Raw genomic sequence first — 17,195 nt, forward strand, 5'->3', positions numbered from 1 at the left:
AAGGAGCTAATACTTTCTTCTTTTAGATTTGATTTTTCGAACCTCCTACATGTTAAACATGAAGTCAGTGGCATATAATCCAGAGAATCCAGAGATTATCTTCACCCATACAACTCCATCTACAAGTTTAATCTAGCAAATTTGTCGGTTGTTAAAGAGAAGGTTGTTTCTAGCTAACCAAGGGTTCCAACAATCACTAAGAAGGGCTTTCCAAATATTCTTTTTGAAACTTTTGTAGCTAGACTTGAACCACCAAAAAGAAAGAGAACCCACTGAAATTATTCACACCAAATTCAAACCCCACTAACTAAGAATGAAAGACAAATCATATCAACCGAGAGGGGAATTTGTGCTAAACAAATGGGCCAACCTAATTCCATGTGGGCCTTTGACCGCGCAACCGAGTTAACATGAAATGGGCGTTGGGCTAAGCTAAATGAGCTTGGACTATGGGCTAAGTTAAGTCCACGTGTCAGATATACACCGAGTGAAAGATCTCGATCGAAACTAAGTATGCGTGGTGGAGAGTAACCGAGCTAAGATGACGAGGGTGACTCTTGACAGAGCTAAAAATCTTAGTCAAGGCAAAGTGTCGCTTGGAGTTCTTTTGAGCAATGGGTAAACGACGCTTAACCAAGCATAACATAGCGGATCAAGCTAGTAGAATTCTTCGGGAGCTAACCGGCCAGAGCTAGCTCAAGCATGAAGTAGCCTAGGGCTTAACCAGTTGAACTTAGCCCAATTGAACCTAGCTCGGTGATTGTATACTACGTGGCCTAATTGGAGTGCGAGGAGAAAAACTAGCCAATAGTACGCGTCCATACCGTTTGGCTATTTTGTTGATATTGTTTGACAGCATTGACGCGTACACGTGAAAGGAAATGAGAGGGCCATCCATACATCTAGAAAAGGACGAGCAAGGTAGTGCGTTCACAATCTTGGAAGGCAAGGGAATCATATATAAAAGACACGCGACTGCACCAAGTAAGAGGTCTGCAATTTCTCCGTACCTATAGCTATCCTTTCTTTTGTCTTTTTTCTCTCTTTAAAGGTACTAACTTGACCGTTGGAGGGGTTTTCCAGCAACACACCTGCCAAGTAGCTCACCGTCGTTGTGCTTTCAGGTCGCATGGCACCATTCGGAACGACGTAGAGCTTGGACGAAAGCAGTACAAAAGCAAAAAATATTTACTCTTCGTGGTTCAAGAGGCTACCGGAAGAGAATATTGAGAGGTGACAGCAATTGATGGAGGCATTTGTTACCAGATTCAAAACCAACACAAAGACTCCTAAAGAAATCGACCATCTTTTGGAGTGAAGATGGAGTCGAACGACACTTTGAAAGGATACAATGCCAAATATTGGGAGACATTCAATGAGATACATGAATGCCCCACAAACTTGGCGATCACCCAATACAAACGTGGTCTTCCAGTCAAACATAGGCTAAGGGATGAGCTCACGATGAATCAACTTGGAACAATGGAGCTGTTGATGCAAATGATCAATGAACACATCAAAGTTGAAAATGACGTGGCTATAGCTACTGTGAAGACAAATTCAATAGTGGAGGACAAAAGAGTCGCGGGGAAAGTAAATGTTGTTGGATAAAAGGATGGTCGTGCAAGCAACCGTGGGAGAGAGCTGAACTGCAACACTAATCGGAACAATCGGGATAAGGGTCATAACAATGACTGGGCTAACAACCCGCGTGATGTGGAGGATGATGCCAAGAGAAAGTTGAAAGCTCGGACTAGCATTACTATAAGATACCAATTTATCACATATTGAGTGAAATCCGTGATGAGAAATACGTCCAGTGGTCGGCCAAGTTGGGGGATGCCCAAAGAGGGTTCAGTCCAAGATACCGTTGCACCTTTTATAATGAGAGAGAGAGAGAGAGAGAGAGAGAGAGAGAGAAAGAGCCCCCAATCAGAAGATTGCATGCCGCTCAAACTACACTTGAAAAAGTTAATGGCTGCAGGGCAGTTGGATCGCTATGTTGATGAAGGGGTCAAGGCGACTCCTTAAGAGCAGAGCTTGCCAAATAGCCTAGAAATCGAAAGATGTTCCCCCTCAAGGAGTGATCGATTGAAGAGATCTGGGGAGATCATTTTGGAAGACGTCAGTAAGAATGCTGAGGAAAAGGGACATAAAACTCGTAAGATATAAATGGCCGATCTATTTCCAAAACGTCGAATACCGCCAATCCAAAGTTTTATTTTTAGTTATATTTTTGTAACCCTTTCCACCATTGATGTAATGAAACAAGTAAACCATTTTCTAGAAAATTACTATATTTTTGTCCCATTTAGCAGATTCAGCGCTGTCCAATGGGTAATTGACGGTCATTTTGACGGAAGGATCATAATTTTTGCTCGACAAGATGAAAGTTGGTGTTTTGTTCAACTTTGGAATTCCTTAGTGAGTGGATTTTGCTCGACAAGAGATTTGTTGATGGCTTTGATCAACTTTGGAATTCCTTGCCAGGATGATTTTGTTGACAAGATGAAAGTTGGTGTTTTGTTCAAGTTTAAAATTCCTTGCCGAGCGGATTTTTCTCAAGAAGAGATTTATTGATGGTTTTGATCAATTTTGGAATTCCTTGCTGGGCAGATTTTGCTCGACAAGATGAAAGTTAATGTTTTGTTCAACTTTAGAATTTCTTGTAGAGCTGATTTTGCTCACCAAGAACAAAGTTTTCGAGTTAACTTTGCTCCCTAAGTTTAAAATTACTTACTGAGCTGACTTTTCTTGCCAACTTTAAAATTTCTTGCCTGAACTAATTTTGGTATCTAATAAGTTTTGTGGAGCTAGTTTTGCTCACCAAGAAGTAAGTGGCAGAGCTGATTTTGTTCGCCAACTTCAGAATTCCTTGCCAAGCAAATTTTTCTCACCAAGAAGTCTTATCAAGCTAACTTTGCTCAACTTTGAAATTTCTTGTTGAGTTGATTTTACTCACCAAAAGGTAAGTTGGTGGTTTGTCTAACTTTAGAATTTCTTGCCGAAACTAATTTTGCTCGCCAAGAAGTTCTCGAGTTGATTTTTATCGCCAAAAGATAAGTTGGTAGTTTGTCCAACTCTAGAATTTCTTACCAAAGCTAACTTTTCTCGCCAAGAAGTTCTCGAGTTGATTTTGCTCACCAACTTTTGGTGAAAAATTGATGATTTGTTCAGTCGAAGAGAATTCTAATCAAGTAGTGGACACAATCTAGGGGCAACCTATTTAGCCTGGGTCACTGCTTTGAGTTTGTAAGATAAGGTAGGATCCCAGGCTGGGGAGAAGTTGTAGGGTCGATCTCAATAGCTTCATATTTGTCCATGCTAAACGGCCTACCGAATAGGCCAACCAAACGAGATGGTCATAGGTTAAACCAAGCAATGATGGGTGTAACCATGAGAAGACAAGATATCGAACGAAGTGAATGATTTCATCTCGAATTGAGATGGCATTGAACACATGATGACTAAGATATCAAAATGGGCATTCATCCCACTATGCGAAGCAAGCTGAGAAAAGAAATTTCCTTGCTACGACCGTGCATGACAATCAAGGCATGGCTGACCAGTTTCTGAACAGCTGGCCGAAAAGCATATGACGGCCAACCAAAGAAGGTCATTTGCCCATTTGATAGATGACATGGTGTTTGGGTCAGACTGAATGGAATAAGTAGTCGCAATTCAAGTTCCAACATTCAACTGAAACACTCACACTCTAAAAAGAACTTTGAAATTTTAGAGAGAAAGTGTAAAGAGGCAAGGTAGTGGGTCTGTCATATGCATAAATTAACGGGGCCCTAAGAAAACAAAAGTTGTCCGGTTCCACAACTAAACAAGCATGACAGAGCAACATCAACCGACCAACCTTTAAGATGAATAGTAATTTATCTTCCAAGTCATGGGCCCAAACAAATACTTCAAATATTCTCTCAAAAAATTGAAGCTTAATATCTAGCTTGACCGAGCTAAGGATTGTTGACGATGGCCAACGGAGCTCATGGTTGACATGCAATGGTTCATGAGTTGGACCAAGGTGGTGTGAACATCACCAAGCTAGTGTTCTGCCCATTCTCATGACCAACTGAACAAACAAATCAAAAAATGGCTCATGATGTTAAGATTAAACCAAGGACAAACTGAGGATGGTGCTGAAAAGATGAAACCAAGTAACAACCTTGAGCAATAAAAACTCTTCGTTCTTTCGACCGAGCCCTATGCATGTTAGTGAGCCGATTTGTGAACTTCTAATCAAAACGTAATCGACCAAGCTAGTGAATTAGTGAATATGGGCAACTCGTAAGGTGAACTCCTATGTTGCCGAACGTTAATTGGGCCAAGCAAGAGATCATGTATCAATCAGGTCAATAATTTGGATGCCTAAAGTAGCCCTACTAAGCCGAAAAGAACGCAAGTCGCACTAATGGGCGAAACAATCAACCATGGGATGACCAAACCAAATTTGAGTTCAACTTCACACGAACCTGGCCCAAAAAGCTTGGCCAATCGATTAGGTCGAGGTATTTCAAACCTCACCCTAGCTATCAAGGGCATCAATCTTACTTCGGCCCAACAAAGTTGCTCTTCCAAGATGGCTAAACAATGAGGACTGTTGATCCATGAACACTTTAAGGCAGAGCAAGAGACTAAACCGAAGCACGACGAAGTGGCTTGGCCAAACCAGCAAGTAAACCCAACTGAAGCACTCTAAACTAAGCAACAACATCAAATAAAATTAGAACAAAGCTGAGTAAGGCACACTTCGTCTGCTTTTAAATGTCTCTAAGTAGCTCGGCCCAATTGGTGGACATTATCAAAAAAAAAAAAAAAAAAGAGTACATGTATGTATATATTTTCAAGTCAAGCAACGACAACCGACCGAACTTGAAGATTCGCCACGATTGTAAACCAAACAAGAAAGAGCAATGAGCAAAGTAATTATAAGGCCTATGATGACGCACATGTTTAGGCTTGCAAATAGACCTTGCAAAAGGACATTGCTAGGCCTAACAAGTTGGACAGGGCAAAGAATCGCAGCCGAACTAAACCTACGCCTCGGAGATGGGTTGGGCGAAGTTGGAATGAGAATGTTTCTCTTGACCGAGCTATGAATTTAGCTCGGCGGAATAAGGTAATCTGATTATGCTAAAGTAGACGGAATTAAAGGGCAATTGAGAGGGGAACTTGTGCCGAACAAATGGGCCAACCTAAATTCTATGTAGGCCTTTGACCGTGCAACCGAGTTAACATGAAATGGGCGTTGGGCCAAACTAAATGAGCTTGGACTATGAGCCAAGATAAGTCCACGTGTCGGACATAAATCGGGCGAAGGATCTCGACCGAACTAAGTATGCATGGTGAAGAATGACTAGGCTAAGATAACAAGGGCGACTTTTGACTGAGCTAATAATCTTAGTCAAGGAAAAAGGCAGTGTAGAGTTCTTCTGAGCAATAAGCAAACGATGCTTAACAGAGCAGAACACAACAGACCGTTCTAGTAGAATTCTTCGAGAGCCAACTAGCCAGAGCTAGCTCAGGCATGAAGCATCCTGTAGCTTAAATAGTTGAACTTAGAACGGTTGAAAGTAGCTCGGCGGCCATATACTCTTGGCCTAATTGGAGTACGAGGAGGAACCTGCCAATAGTACGTGTCAATACCATTTGGTTGTTTTGTAGATGCTGTTTAGCAGTATTGACGCACACACGTGCAAAGAAAGGAGAGGGTAGTACATCCATGCTCCTGGCAAAGGATGAGTGAGGTAGTGCACACACAATTTTGGAAGGCAAGGCAACAGTGTATAAAAGACGCGTGACTCTACCAAGCAAGAGGTCTCCAATTTCTCCTTATCCAGAGCTATCCTTGCTTTTGTCTTTCTTCTCTCTTTAAGGGTGCTAACTTGACCGTCGGAGGGGTTTTCTAGCAACACACTCACCGGGTAGTTTACCGTTGTTGTGCTTTCAGGTTGCACGGCACCATTCGGAGCAACGTAGAGCTTGGACGAAAGGAGTACGGAAATGAAGAATATTTTCTTTCCGTACACCAACAAAAATGGCAGTGAAGAAGAAGGTGATCCACCGATTTTACTTCATGTCTGCAAAAAACACAATGGAAGTTAGCAGTATCTGGAAGAATTCTTCGATTGATTAACATCTCTCTTATAGCGATTCCTTGCAAAGATAACTACATAATGATTTTCACTTTTGATGGGGCGAAATTTATCCAGAGAAGTTTACAGTTGTCATCATCTCCCCCTAAATCACATTCAAAATGATTGCAAAAGGATTTAACAATGTAGATCCCAGATTTTTCAACTTTCCAGTGAAGAGAATCACTACAGTCGGGGTGGGGGAAAATATTGTTGAGAAAGGTTTTGGTATGTTTGCTAGAGCTTTTGTCTTGTTAAGAAATCAAAAGTTTTGCTCTTTTAATTTGCATGTAGTTCTTAAATTTTCTTGCATTTGCTTGAAAATATTATAATTTTCTTTTTATCTGGATAAGAAGGAAAAGAAAAAATAAAAAAATTATGTCAACACATATTACATGTAACCCGTTAAGAGCATCTCTAATGCAAAGAAGTCTTTTTGGCCATTCAAATGCCAAAATTTAGCATGCACAATGTTCAAAATGCTACAATTTGACATTTTTGCACCAATGCGAAAATGATATAATTTTGCCCAACCAACATTTTTTTTAATTACTATTTTTAAATACCATGCTTTGAACTCATTTCTCCAATGACATTAGCAATGAATGATTTTCTCATTGTGTTTCTGGTTTAGGATCTTCCATATTTTTTGTATGCATGAAAAGATAAATTTGTGGGCAAATTGTTAGAGAAAGGGAAAGAGATGTTTTCAAATTGACTGGTGTTTGCTGAAATTATATTCAAATTTTTACAGATTTGCAAGAAATTTATAATAAACTTTTTAGGATCTTCCATATTTTTGGAGTGATTTATAGCCCTTCCTCTATGTCACAATGCTTGTAAGAATACCATGTTTGCTGAAGTTATGTAGTAATTTGTATAGATTTGAAAGAAAATTATAGGAAATTTTTTAGGATCTTCCATATTTTTGGTGTGATTTATAGCCCTTCGTCTACATCACAATGTTTGCAACAATATCATTTAAGTCTAGCAAAATAATAAACAAAATATTGAGCACAAAATAATTTCATAAAATATAATATGAACACAAAGTAATTTACAGTTGAGAACGATATAGCTGTGAGAGTTCGGGAGTCACGTTGTCATAATTTTAAAATTGCTTTTTCTTTTCTTGTGAAGATGTTAACGTAGTGAGGTAGTACAAAAATAAAACTCCATTTTCTCATAATGTCCATCATCTTGTTTTAGAAATGAGATTTGTGGTCTTTTGCATAGTTGAAGGACTTTTTGAATTTACAAACTATCATTAGGACTTAATATGTTACTGTGAAAGTTAACTACTTCTTCTTCTTATTATTATTTTTTATTTTATTTTTTTTAACATTTCAAATATGTAAAATTTCACTATTAGAAATTAAAATTTTTAATTTTTTTAATTCAAAAACTATATGAAATCACTACAAGAAATTGCATTTTTCGCAACGCAACAAAATATGTTGCTAAAAGGGAAAATTCGTCGGCAAAGAGTTTTACCGACACACCAAGCTACGTTGGCAACCCGTAGACAAAAGTGAGTCGGCAAAAGTTTTTGCCGACAAAATTATCATTGCGTTGGTAAAAGTAATGCCTTTAGCGACGATTATAGTCGTCGATAAAAGCCTTCATCCATCGTCGGCAGTTTACCTTGCGTCGGTAAAAGTCATTCAAAGATGATGATTGTGTAGCACTTTTCGTGACACAAATTTGCGTGGGCAAAAAATATAATTTTAGCAACAAAATATGCGTGGGAAAAAATAAACGTTTGGCGACACATTTACGTTGGTAAATGTTGTCATTTGCCTACGATTTGTTTGTCGATAAAACTTCCCTTTTGGCAACGACAATTTAACATTGGCAAAAAATATACATTTAGCAACATATTTACGTTGTTAAATATTTCCATTTGCCAACGATTTGTTTGTCGATAAATGTTTACTTTTGACAACGACAAATTGGCATTGACAAAAAATACACTTCTAGCAATACAATATGAGTGGGCAAAAATAAACTTTTGGCGACACATTTACTAACAAAAATAATTGAAAATAATTTATATATTTTTATAAGATTTACAGATTTACAAGAGGCATCCCTCAGGCACCACTATTACAAACTAATAACATTGATATGAAATCACCTAAAGTTAATGTGCAAGCAAAAAAAAACACTACTAATACTGCTTTTAAAAGCAATGTATAAAACCTAAAACGGTAAAATCATTAAAATACCCAAATACATCCAAATTGTGAACCCACATTATAAACAACAGATAACAAAATGAAAACATGAAACTAACAAAGACAGGCAAAACGGCATGAAAATCACCCACAAACTTATCCAGTGGACCAACATCTAGTAGCAGCTGCCTCACAGCAACACTACAGCAGCAACGGCCCAGCAAGTATAAGTATAATGCTCCCATTATAAGTATAAGCAAATCTTACTTTGTCCATAGTACAAGTATAATCCTCCCATAGATGAGTACAAAGCCATGCTCCACCCACTTGTCATAAAAGCCCAAACTGCCTGACCTCAGTCAGGAGATGTTTTTGCCCATATATCTGACACCTGATGTGCAACCCAACCATCTGCTTCATAGTTCACCTGTAACATTCTATGACTAAATAAAAACAATAGTGTTCATAAAGAATATAGAATGCTTAAATAAAACAATTTATCATGGAAAACACCAATCACAAAGTTCATCCTGGGTCTTGGCCTACCTAACTACTTTGATGTACAAATTTTATATGCATACATACATATTTTATACTTATTCAGTCTTTCAAAAAAAAAATAAAAAATACTAAGCTCCAAATGATGGCTTGCAGAATAACAAATAAACATATAAATGACAACCAAAGTTAAAACTACGTTATTTGTCTTTGTAATGCACAATAACTGATATATTGGTATTCCAGGGCATAGCACACAACAAAGTGAATGGGAAGGAAGTACTATTTTCTCTATATTTCAATATAAACCAAAATTTACAATCTTCTTTCCGTCGATCAATGTGAGCAAAAATTTACACACAACAATGCAAGAAAGCAAGCGCTAGAGTATCAATATTTTGACATTATGTTGTCAATAAGCAGCAAAATGAATGAAAGTTACCTGTTGCAGATACTCTTCCACGATTGTTGCCTCAGCAGGGAAAACATCTTCAAAAGTCATCTTGAAGAAGAAAGTTAAAATATGAGAGGATGGATAAAAAATAAATAAATAAACAATACTAAGTGAAAAAAAAAAAAAGAAGTAAAAAAAAGAGGACAAAATTCTGAAAATCCATGGTACGAATAGATTCACTTGATACAGAATTTCAACTTAACAAAACTATTGAATTACTCTAAGATAAATATCATAAGTGGCAGTCAATGAGAAGAACAAATTATGCATCAAGTTGAAGATATGAAAGAATAACCTTTAATTCAAAAGATTTAAGATCCCGAGCAAACTGCTCTGCATTGATTCCTTCACGGGCTAATAGCTTGCATATAAATTAGAAAAAAACAAAAAATAGAAAAAAACTTCGGAAGTATGGAAGAATATCAAACTATTGACAATCATCAATCAAACATTCTCAAATAGTTGATTCCTGAGGAAAACCCAAAAAGAGGTCATTGCAAACCCAAATTGGAAAAGAGGATGAGATATCCTCTACAATTATTAAATAAACCATGGAATCTCAAAACAATCATTGCAAACCCAATTTGTTACAAACTTTCAAGTTCCAACTTCTCATATTCTTTCTTGTATTTTCTCATCATCCAGCAAACTGATAAATTATCATTGCTTCACAGTCATCTTGAGAAACTTGTGCATGAACTTGAGTGTCAGTGTTTGTGTATGTTTAAATGTCCACATATGCATAATAAGTGTACACATCTGTATGTATTTTCATAATGCATAAAATTGATGTGTGTGTATAACAGAGAGATAACTTCTTAGTGTTTTTGCCTTTAGCTTTTTCGACAATGCCTCCAACGGCCGAGAAAAAATTCAGACATGGGTTGTATTGATTCTTTTTATGTGCGCTTTATTATTCTAACATTTAAAAATATAGTTTATGTATGTATCAAGGTGAACTGTTTGAACAATTAATTGCTGGAGTAAAACCACTAAAATATTCTTATACATAAACAACCATATATACTTTTGGCATATTTTTTAGGACTCAAAACATAGTTTTTTTTTTTTAGGGGGGGGGGGGGTAAAAAAAAATGCTCCGAGGCCTAAAATTTGGCCTAAATAAATAAAGTGAAATTTGGCCTAAAATTAATTTCCACCTATCCCAAATGGGATCATAAATGATTTTACCTCCTCGGCAAGGCACCTCGGCTTCCCCTAAAATCTGGGGCATGTGGTCGGGGACCTTTTTAAAAACTTGGTATGGGTAGGGTTACCACTAGGCTCCTTTGTTTTTACCATTTGTGATTTGTTTCAAAAATTCAGTGCAATATATTACCTACACAAAAGCGAACTTCTGACCTTTTCGTGACCTATCCAAAGTCGATTCTTCCAATCCATGTAGAAACAACCAATCCCATGAAATTAAATTTAGACCTTAAAGGTCATGTTTGATTGGAGATTTAAGAAGGAAATTAATTTAGCAATCCGTAAGTCTTACTAAAATCATGTTTGTTTATAATAAATAAAAAAAATCAGTTGTAAGACTATTAATTCCTCCTCCATCATGGAATTGGCATTCTAATTTGAGAGACTCGAATTGCTAATTCAATCACGTAAATTAATAATTAAAAGAAAATTTTACCTCTCACTATATTAAAATAACAAAGTTATGTTATATGCATTTTTTTCACTGCGTATGTGGTCTTTATTGTGTTAGAGATACAGGTGGAGAGAGAGAGAGAGTATGACAACATCCTGGATTAAAAGCTTGTGAATGGGAAAAGTATAGAATTGAATGCGCTCTACCAAGGGACAAGCTTCCATGTTGTGGGACTCTTTGAAAGGAAAAATTATTACTTAGTTTCAATCATAATTTATCATATTTATTTATATTTTTTAATTATTTAATATAAATTCATAAATTCTATTATTTTTACCAATCACAATATTATTAAAATACCACATAACGATGTCCCGAGAACAAATAACTTCTCCTTTGAAAGAACTGTGGCAGTTCACCAATCCCCCAAACATTAATTTCAAAATGGGGTCCACAAACCCACCTAAACTTGGGGGACACTATCCTCTCTTTTCCTTCCTTATTTCCCAATTTTCTTTGCCATTTCTTCTTTTGTTTCGTCACTCATTTTTGAGTCATCATCACCCCCAATACACATACCCTTCCCAAAAGTCATTTTCTTTTCTATTTCATTGTACACTATGTTGCATCTCACAGTATTACTCAGCTATCAGTTTTGCATGCAAATAACATTATGTTTATCCAACACCATTATATAATGCTATCTAGTGAGAGAGCAGTGATTAAAACTATGTTAGATAAGAGGACTACATGACGATAAACAACCACAAAAATCCACCAAAGCAGTAACAATCTTCAAAATGAGCAAAAGTACCTTGCATATTACTGCAATGTTAATGGCATCGGAAGGTCGAAGATCAAAGCTAACACTCTCCATTTCATCACCCAACTGAGATTCAAAAAAAAAAAAAAAAAACTTTATCAGTTAAATATTACTATTAAAGCAAGTTTTATGGAAAATATTAGTCAAACAAAATACAAGCTTGTAACAGGAATATGCCTTTGTGAGGTATAACTGAGCCAAATATGCTTCATGTACCCTCTTGGTGACTCGAACAACCTTCACCTGCATAAGAAACAAGCGGTTATATCAAATGGAGGTCTTACAAAAGAGAAATCAAGGTATGAAAAGATAGAGGCATTGCTAATCATGCCAAACTTACTGCATAGCCCATCTTGTCAACCATCTCCTTTACAACTTGATACATAGTGGGCCTAGGCTGAAAAGTCATTGACAATTGGTATGCTTTAAAAAGCATTTAAAATTTTTTTAAAAAAATAGAACTTAAAATTTGACTGAACATACCTAGCCTCTGGTTGCTTTTGGCATCAAGAAACCCATCATGGGTCGTTATCACCTTCATCAACCATGTCATTGTGGTCGGCTTGTTTCAGCTTGTTTACATATTAGGTGTTTCCAGTATTCTGCTGCTTATCTGTCAAAAGAACTAATGTCATTCACATTTCAAACTTCAGAGAATACTGGAAACACCTAATATGTAAACAAGCTGAAACAGCCGACCACAAAGACATGTAATTACCTATTGGCGCAACTATGTATTGGTTATCTTGCGAATGGCTAACCCAAAGTGGGTTACAAATTGACAAGTAGTTAACTAAACACTTGTTCTATATGGTAAATCAAGCTTTCAGCAGTTAGTGAAGCTCATGGAGAACAAACAGTAAAGAAATGTTAACACAGTACCTCACTGACAGATTCAGAATGCTCATTCCTTTGTACAAAATCAGCTCCCAAGCTCACATCATCGTCTTGAATGTCAACATTTTCATCTTCACAAGGATCAAGCATACTCTTAACCTGCATAATTTCCAATTACAAAACTCAAAATTTGAACAAGGGATCCAAGTGTCTCACTATTCCTGCAATCTTATATCTTTACCTGAGAGCTAATACAAAATGTTTGTTGTTGACATTCCCAACCTCTCAATTTTCAAAGGATTTTTAGTCCATGGGCTATGAGCTTCTTGTTCTGTGCAGTTTCTGAAGAATGGAGGCTCATAATCCACAGGCTGCAAGATCAATAAGTCAGTGATCTTGCTTTTCGTGGTCAAATATGAATAGACAAAAATAAGGATTTTTAGGTGCATTATTGGACAGACTAGTGACAAGCCAGAACACCCCAAAGCTTTTCCCATTCCAGCAGTTTTGCAATTTGAAAAATACATAATTCTAACTGCGTGAAAAAAATGACAAAAGTAACATAAAACATTTTAATGCTATAGCTCAAAACTTGAATCAAAGCAAATCATTATATTTACAAGTGTACTTACTCTTTTCCATTTTGTATCCCACCCAAGTGAAGAACTAAGGTGCCACTAGTATTAGCGACCTGCATATCTATTTCTGATACAGAACCTGAAGTAGGAGCACTAACAACCACCTGTTCAATTGGATAGGATACAAGAATCTCATGTTGAATACATTATCTATCTGAAAGATTTAGGTATTTGAATTCATCTAAACCCAACAAAATTTCTGGGGTCAATTACAAATGCAAAAGCCTACGGTGTTAATACCTGTAATTTCGTATTTCCATCAAGGTTGAACTTTCTGTAAATTGCTACAATGAAAGAAATAGTCAAAATCAACTGACATCCAAACTAGTAACTCAAATCATCGTTTGTAATATCTGTCATTGCTCTTCACATTGAAAAATTTTCAACCAAAATGGAAAAAGCCCAAAAGCTGATTCCAAAAGTTATTCAATGGGCAAATTAAAATGGTAGTCTATGTATTCTCTTACTTCCTGTGTCATTTTACTCCCTATAATTTCAATTGACTCGATTTTAACCATGAATTTATCACTCTGTCTCAATTTGGTTCAATTGAGTTTTTTTTTTTTTTTAAATTTTTTTTATATGAAAAATAAACAAATAAGTGGCATGTGGGAAAAATTATAAACTTGAGTTAAAAATACTAATGAGATAATCAATTGGACTAATAAATTCATTCAATTGAACACAATGACGTAAACGGAGCAAAGGGGGAAAAAAAAGCTTAGAAATTGATAGTGTACCTTAGAAGTTGGATCGGTGGCTAACACAGACTGAGGAAAAATAGAAAGCACTCGATTTGTTCCCATCGGCAACTTTGTTTTCCGTAAATTCAGACATTTTCCCCAGAATTTGGAAGTGATATGCGACTTTCGAATCTGTGAATTTTCCTGAACTTGAAACAAATTGTAACCAGAAATGCAAGAGGAATTAATCTTACTTTGATGCTCTAGCACCACAAGAGCAAGCAAATTATGGTGAATCAAGTTATGGCCTATCGAATTGCTCATATTCTTCAGATTACGTTTAGAAACATAAAAGGCACAATTTATTTGAACATATTGTGTTTTGTATCTTGGAGACCTCAGTTGCTCACCGCCGCTGCAGGCCGCTGCTGCTCGTAGTCGCCGCCGATCAAAGGATGTAGGATTAGGGTTTGGAGAGAGGAGTGAGTGAGAGATAGGTTTTTTTTTTCTTTTTTTGGACACAGTGAGATTTTTAGATCTTCTTAAGTTAATTTTTTCGTCATGGTTACGAAATTATAGAAAAAAGGTGAAAACAAATTCTCCATAATGAAAACTCACAGGCATTGAATGACGTATTCTCTTATTCAAAGTCTGGACCTTAGCCACTTTACTGGTGGGTGGTGAAGTAGCCTCCACGGCTAGTCCAAGTGAAGTACCTGCAGCCGCAGCAGCAGACTCACCAGGTAGCCACATATGTCTTAACCGCTTTACTGCTCGGTGCAACCGTTCTAACCGAAAGCTCTCACCATCAAAGAACAAAACTACATCATTTTCCTTGTAATCTTCGCTACTGCCCTCGAACGTCACTTTTGGTTTTCCAGGTTGGTTGTTGTGAAATTCTACAGTAACCCTGTTTTCCTTGTTCTTGTGCAGTAATCCTGCCTAGTTCTTATCAATTGATGCTGGTTTAAATTCATCTGAAAGATATTTTTTTTTAAAAAAACCACATAATCCTTCTGAAAATGTAGCCATATATTGCCATTCAATTGGTGAGAAAACTCAAACCTCACATTTTCCATTAATGATTTGGATCCAGAAAAATTGGAGGAATTATTTTTTCATTTCCAATAAGAGAAAATTATTTGTTTTAAAAAATACAAAATTTCAGTCTTAAGTTTCTTATCTGCAACAGTAAGCTCACAAGTAGGTCTAGTTGAGGTCAGAATTTCATGTGCTGGAGACTTAAACAACATCAAAATACTTCGGAAAAATAGGGGGGGAATTGTTTCAGTTCCCTAGATTTTTCTCAGCAACCAAGAAGAGAAAATTAGAAAAACATTGTAATTCGTCTAAAATTACAAACCCCTTTTGCGGTTTCGAAAATTTACAAAAAAAATTACAAAAATTACAAAAATTGAGGGTAAGGTCTGTTCAATTGAGCTCATCGCAACAAGTAGGTTCTTCGGGAATCAAAAATACCAGGTCCGTTATTTTCTTTCTTCGAGCTTTCTAGGCAATGAATGAATGCAATCCAGACATATACATATATATATATATATATAGAGAGAGAGAGAGAGAGAAACTTACAACGCAAAGTGCAGAACTTGGAGGAGGGATAGTGGTCCTTGAAAGAGGAACCTAGGGTTAGGTTAAACCAACGATCGGGCTGAGGAGCCGTGTTGGGTTCTTCTTTCTTCTTGTTGCTCGCCATTTTTTTGATTTTGAACTTTCTCAAACAAATCTAGGGCTGCTACCAATGATGGGAAGCATGTTGCAAAAAAAGGAAAAGGGCAGTTAAAAAAAGGTAAAGGGCAGTTTGAATTTTTTTGAATCAGAAAAGAGGAAATTGTTTTATATAAAATTAAAATTAAAAAAAAAACATACAATCACACGTATTTATAAAATGTGGTTAAAAAAATAAATATAATCATACTTATTTAAAAAATGAGATTAAAAATAAATGTTATCATACTTACTCAAATTAAGTATGATTAAAATATTGATCTAATTTTTTTTTTTATCACATTTCCACTAAAAGTGAGATATTTTCAATTGTCAAAGTGTGATCTTTAACTATTTTTGTAATAATGAAGAGTGAAATCATGGAAATGGATAAGGGGAGATTTGATGAGGGAAAAAAAAAAAGAAGGGAATTTTAAGAGGGAATTTGCCATTGCCTGATAATCAGATCACAACCAAAATAATAATAATAATAATAATAATAATAATAATTTCAAAACAATTTTTAGATTTGTTTTTTTGAAAAAATTAAAAATAATTTGAGAGCAATAAAAATCAAAATTATATTTTTAAATTTTAAAAAGTATTTATGACGTAAAAGATAAAAATATACAAAAATAATAAGTATTTTTTATTTCACCCTATTTTTTTTAGTTTTTAGGGGGAAAAATTGAAATTAGTTTTTGAAAATAAAACCAAACATATTGAAATTGATAATCTAACTATATTTTTTGAGAAAGTTTAAATTATCTCAAATTAGTCATCTCAACTTAAGAGTGTGTTTGGGCTTAATGGGTTCATTTTGTGATCTAATTCAATGATCATTTTAATTTTACAATTCAGTAACTAGAATATTTAAAACTCTTTGAAAAATTGTAATAAAAATACAAATCACTATACACATCATTTCACTAGCAAAACTTTTACCGACGAATAGTGTTATCGTCGCTAAATGGTTAACTTTGCCCATGCCAACTTGTCGTCGCCAAAAGTATGCACACTAATAGCAATGCTTATTATGTTGCTAAAACATAAGCCTTGTAGCTAAAAGTTCTGAAATTTTGGCGCCAACCAAAAATTTTGGCGCTAAAAGAATGTTATGCTTTTTTAGCGACGATAGCAAATTGCGTCGGTAAAGGTATACTTTTACCAACGAAATTGATCACTGTGTCACCAAAAATATACTTTTGGCGATGAAAAATTGACGTCGTCGCCAAAAGTAGTTGCCAAAAGTGTAATTTCTTGTAGTGAATTCAAAAACATTTCTCAAAAAAATTTTACAATTTCAAATCCTATAAGTATAATTTTTTTTCTCATTTTAAATAATTTAATTGAAAAATGCTATTTTCACACTTCTAGATACAATTGAGTAAATCTCATGTGCATTTGTGGGTCTATTACCTCATGTCTAAAGTGAGAAAATGTAGTAAAAATAGTAACTATGAATAGCATTGCTCATTTTATATTCAATTGAGTAGTTTTACTCTCTTCGTTTTGTAGAACTTATTGAGTAATTTTCAAAAGTATAAATTTCATTAAAATGGATGTATACATAAAAGTTTAACATTTAAAAAAAAAAAAATAGTTACCATATAAGCG

At 35.6% G+C, this 17,195-nt stretch overlaps 1 long non-coding RNA gene across 1 annotated transcript; it reads right to left on the reverse strand.

The window, feature by feature from the left end:
* Positions 1–8,165: 8,165 nt before the first annotated feature.
* Positions 8,166–9,634, reverse strand: LOC145799785 (uncharacterized). Its single transcript, XR_014341320.1, has 3 exons — positions 9,568–9,634; positions 9,261–9,320; positions 8,166–8,747 (listed from the first exon to the last, which is right to left on the reverse strand). It is a non-coding gene; the product is annotated as an uncharacterized LOC145799785 (long non-coding RNA).
* Positions 9,635–17,195: the final 7,561 nt, after the last annotated feature.

This window comes from Camellia sinensis, chromosome 9, assembly GCF_055761805.1.
Source record: "Camellia sinensis isolate YWXY chromosome 9, ASM5576180v1, whole genome shotgun sequence".
Lineage (NCBI taxonomy): Eukaryota > Viridiplantae > Streptophyta > Magnoliopsida > Ericales > Theaceae > Camellia > Camellia sinensis.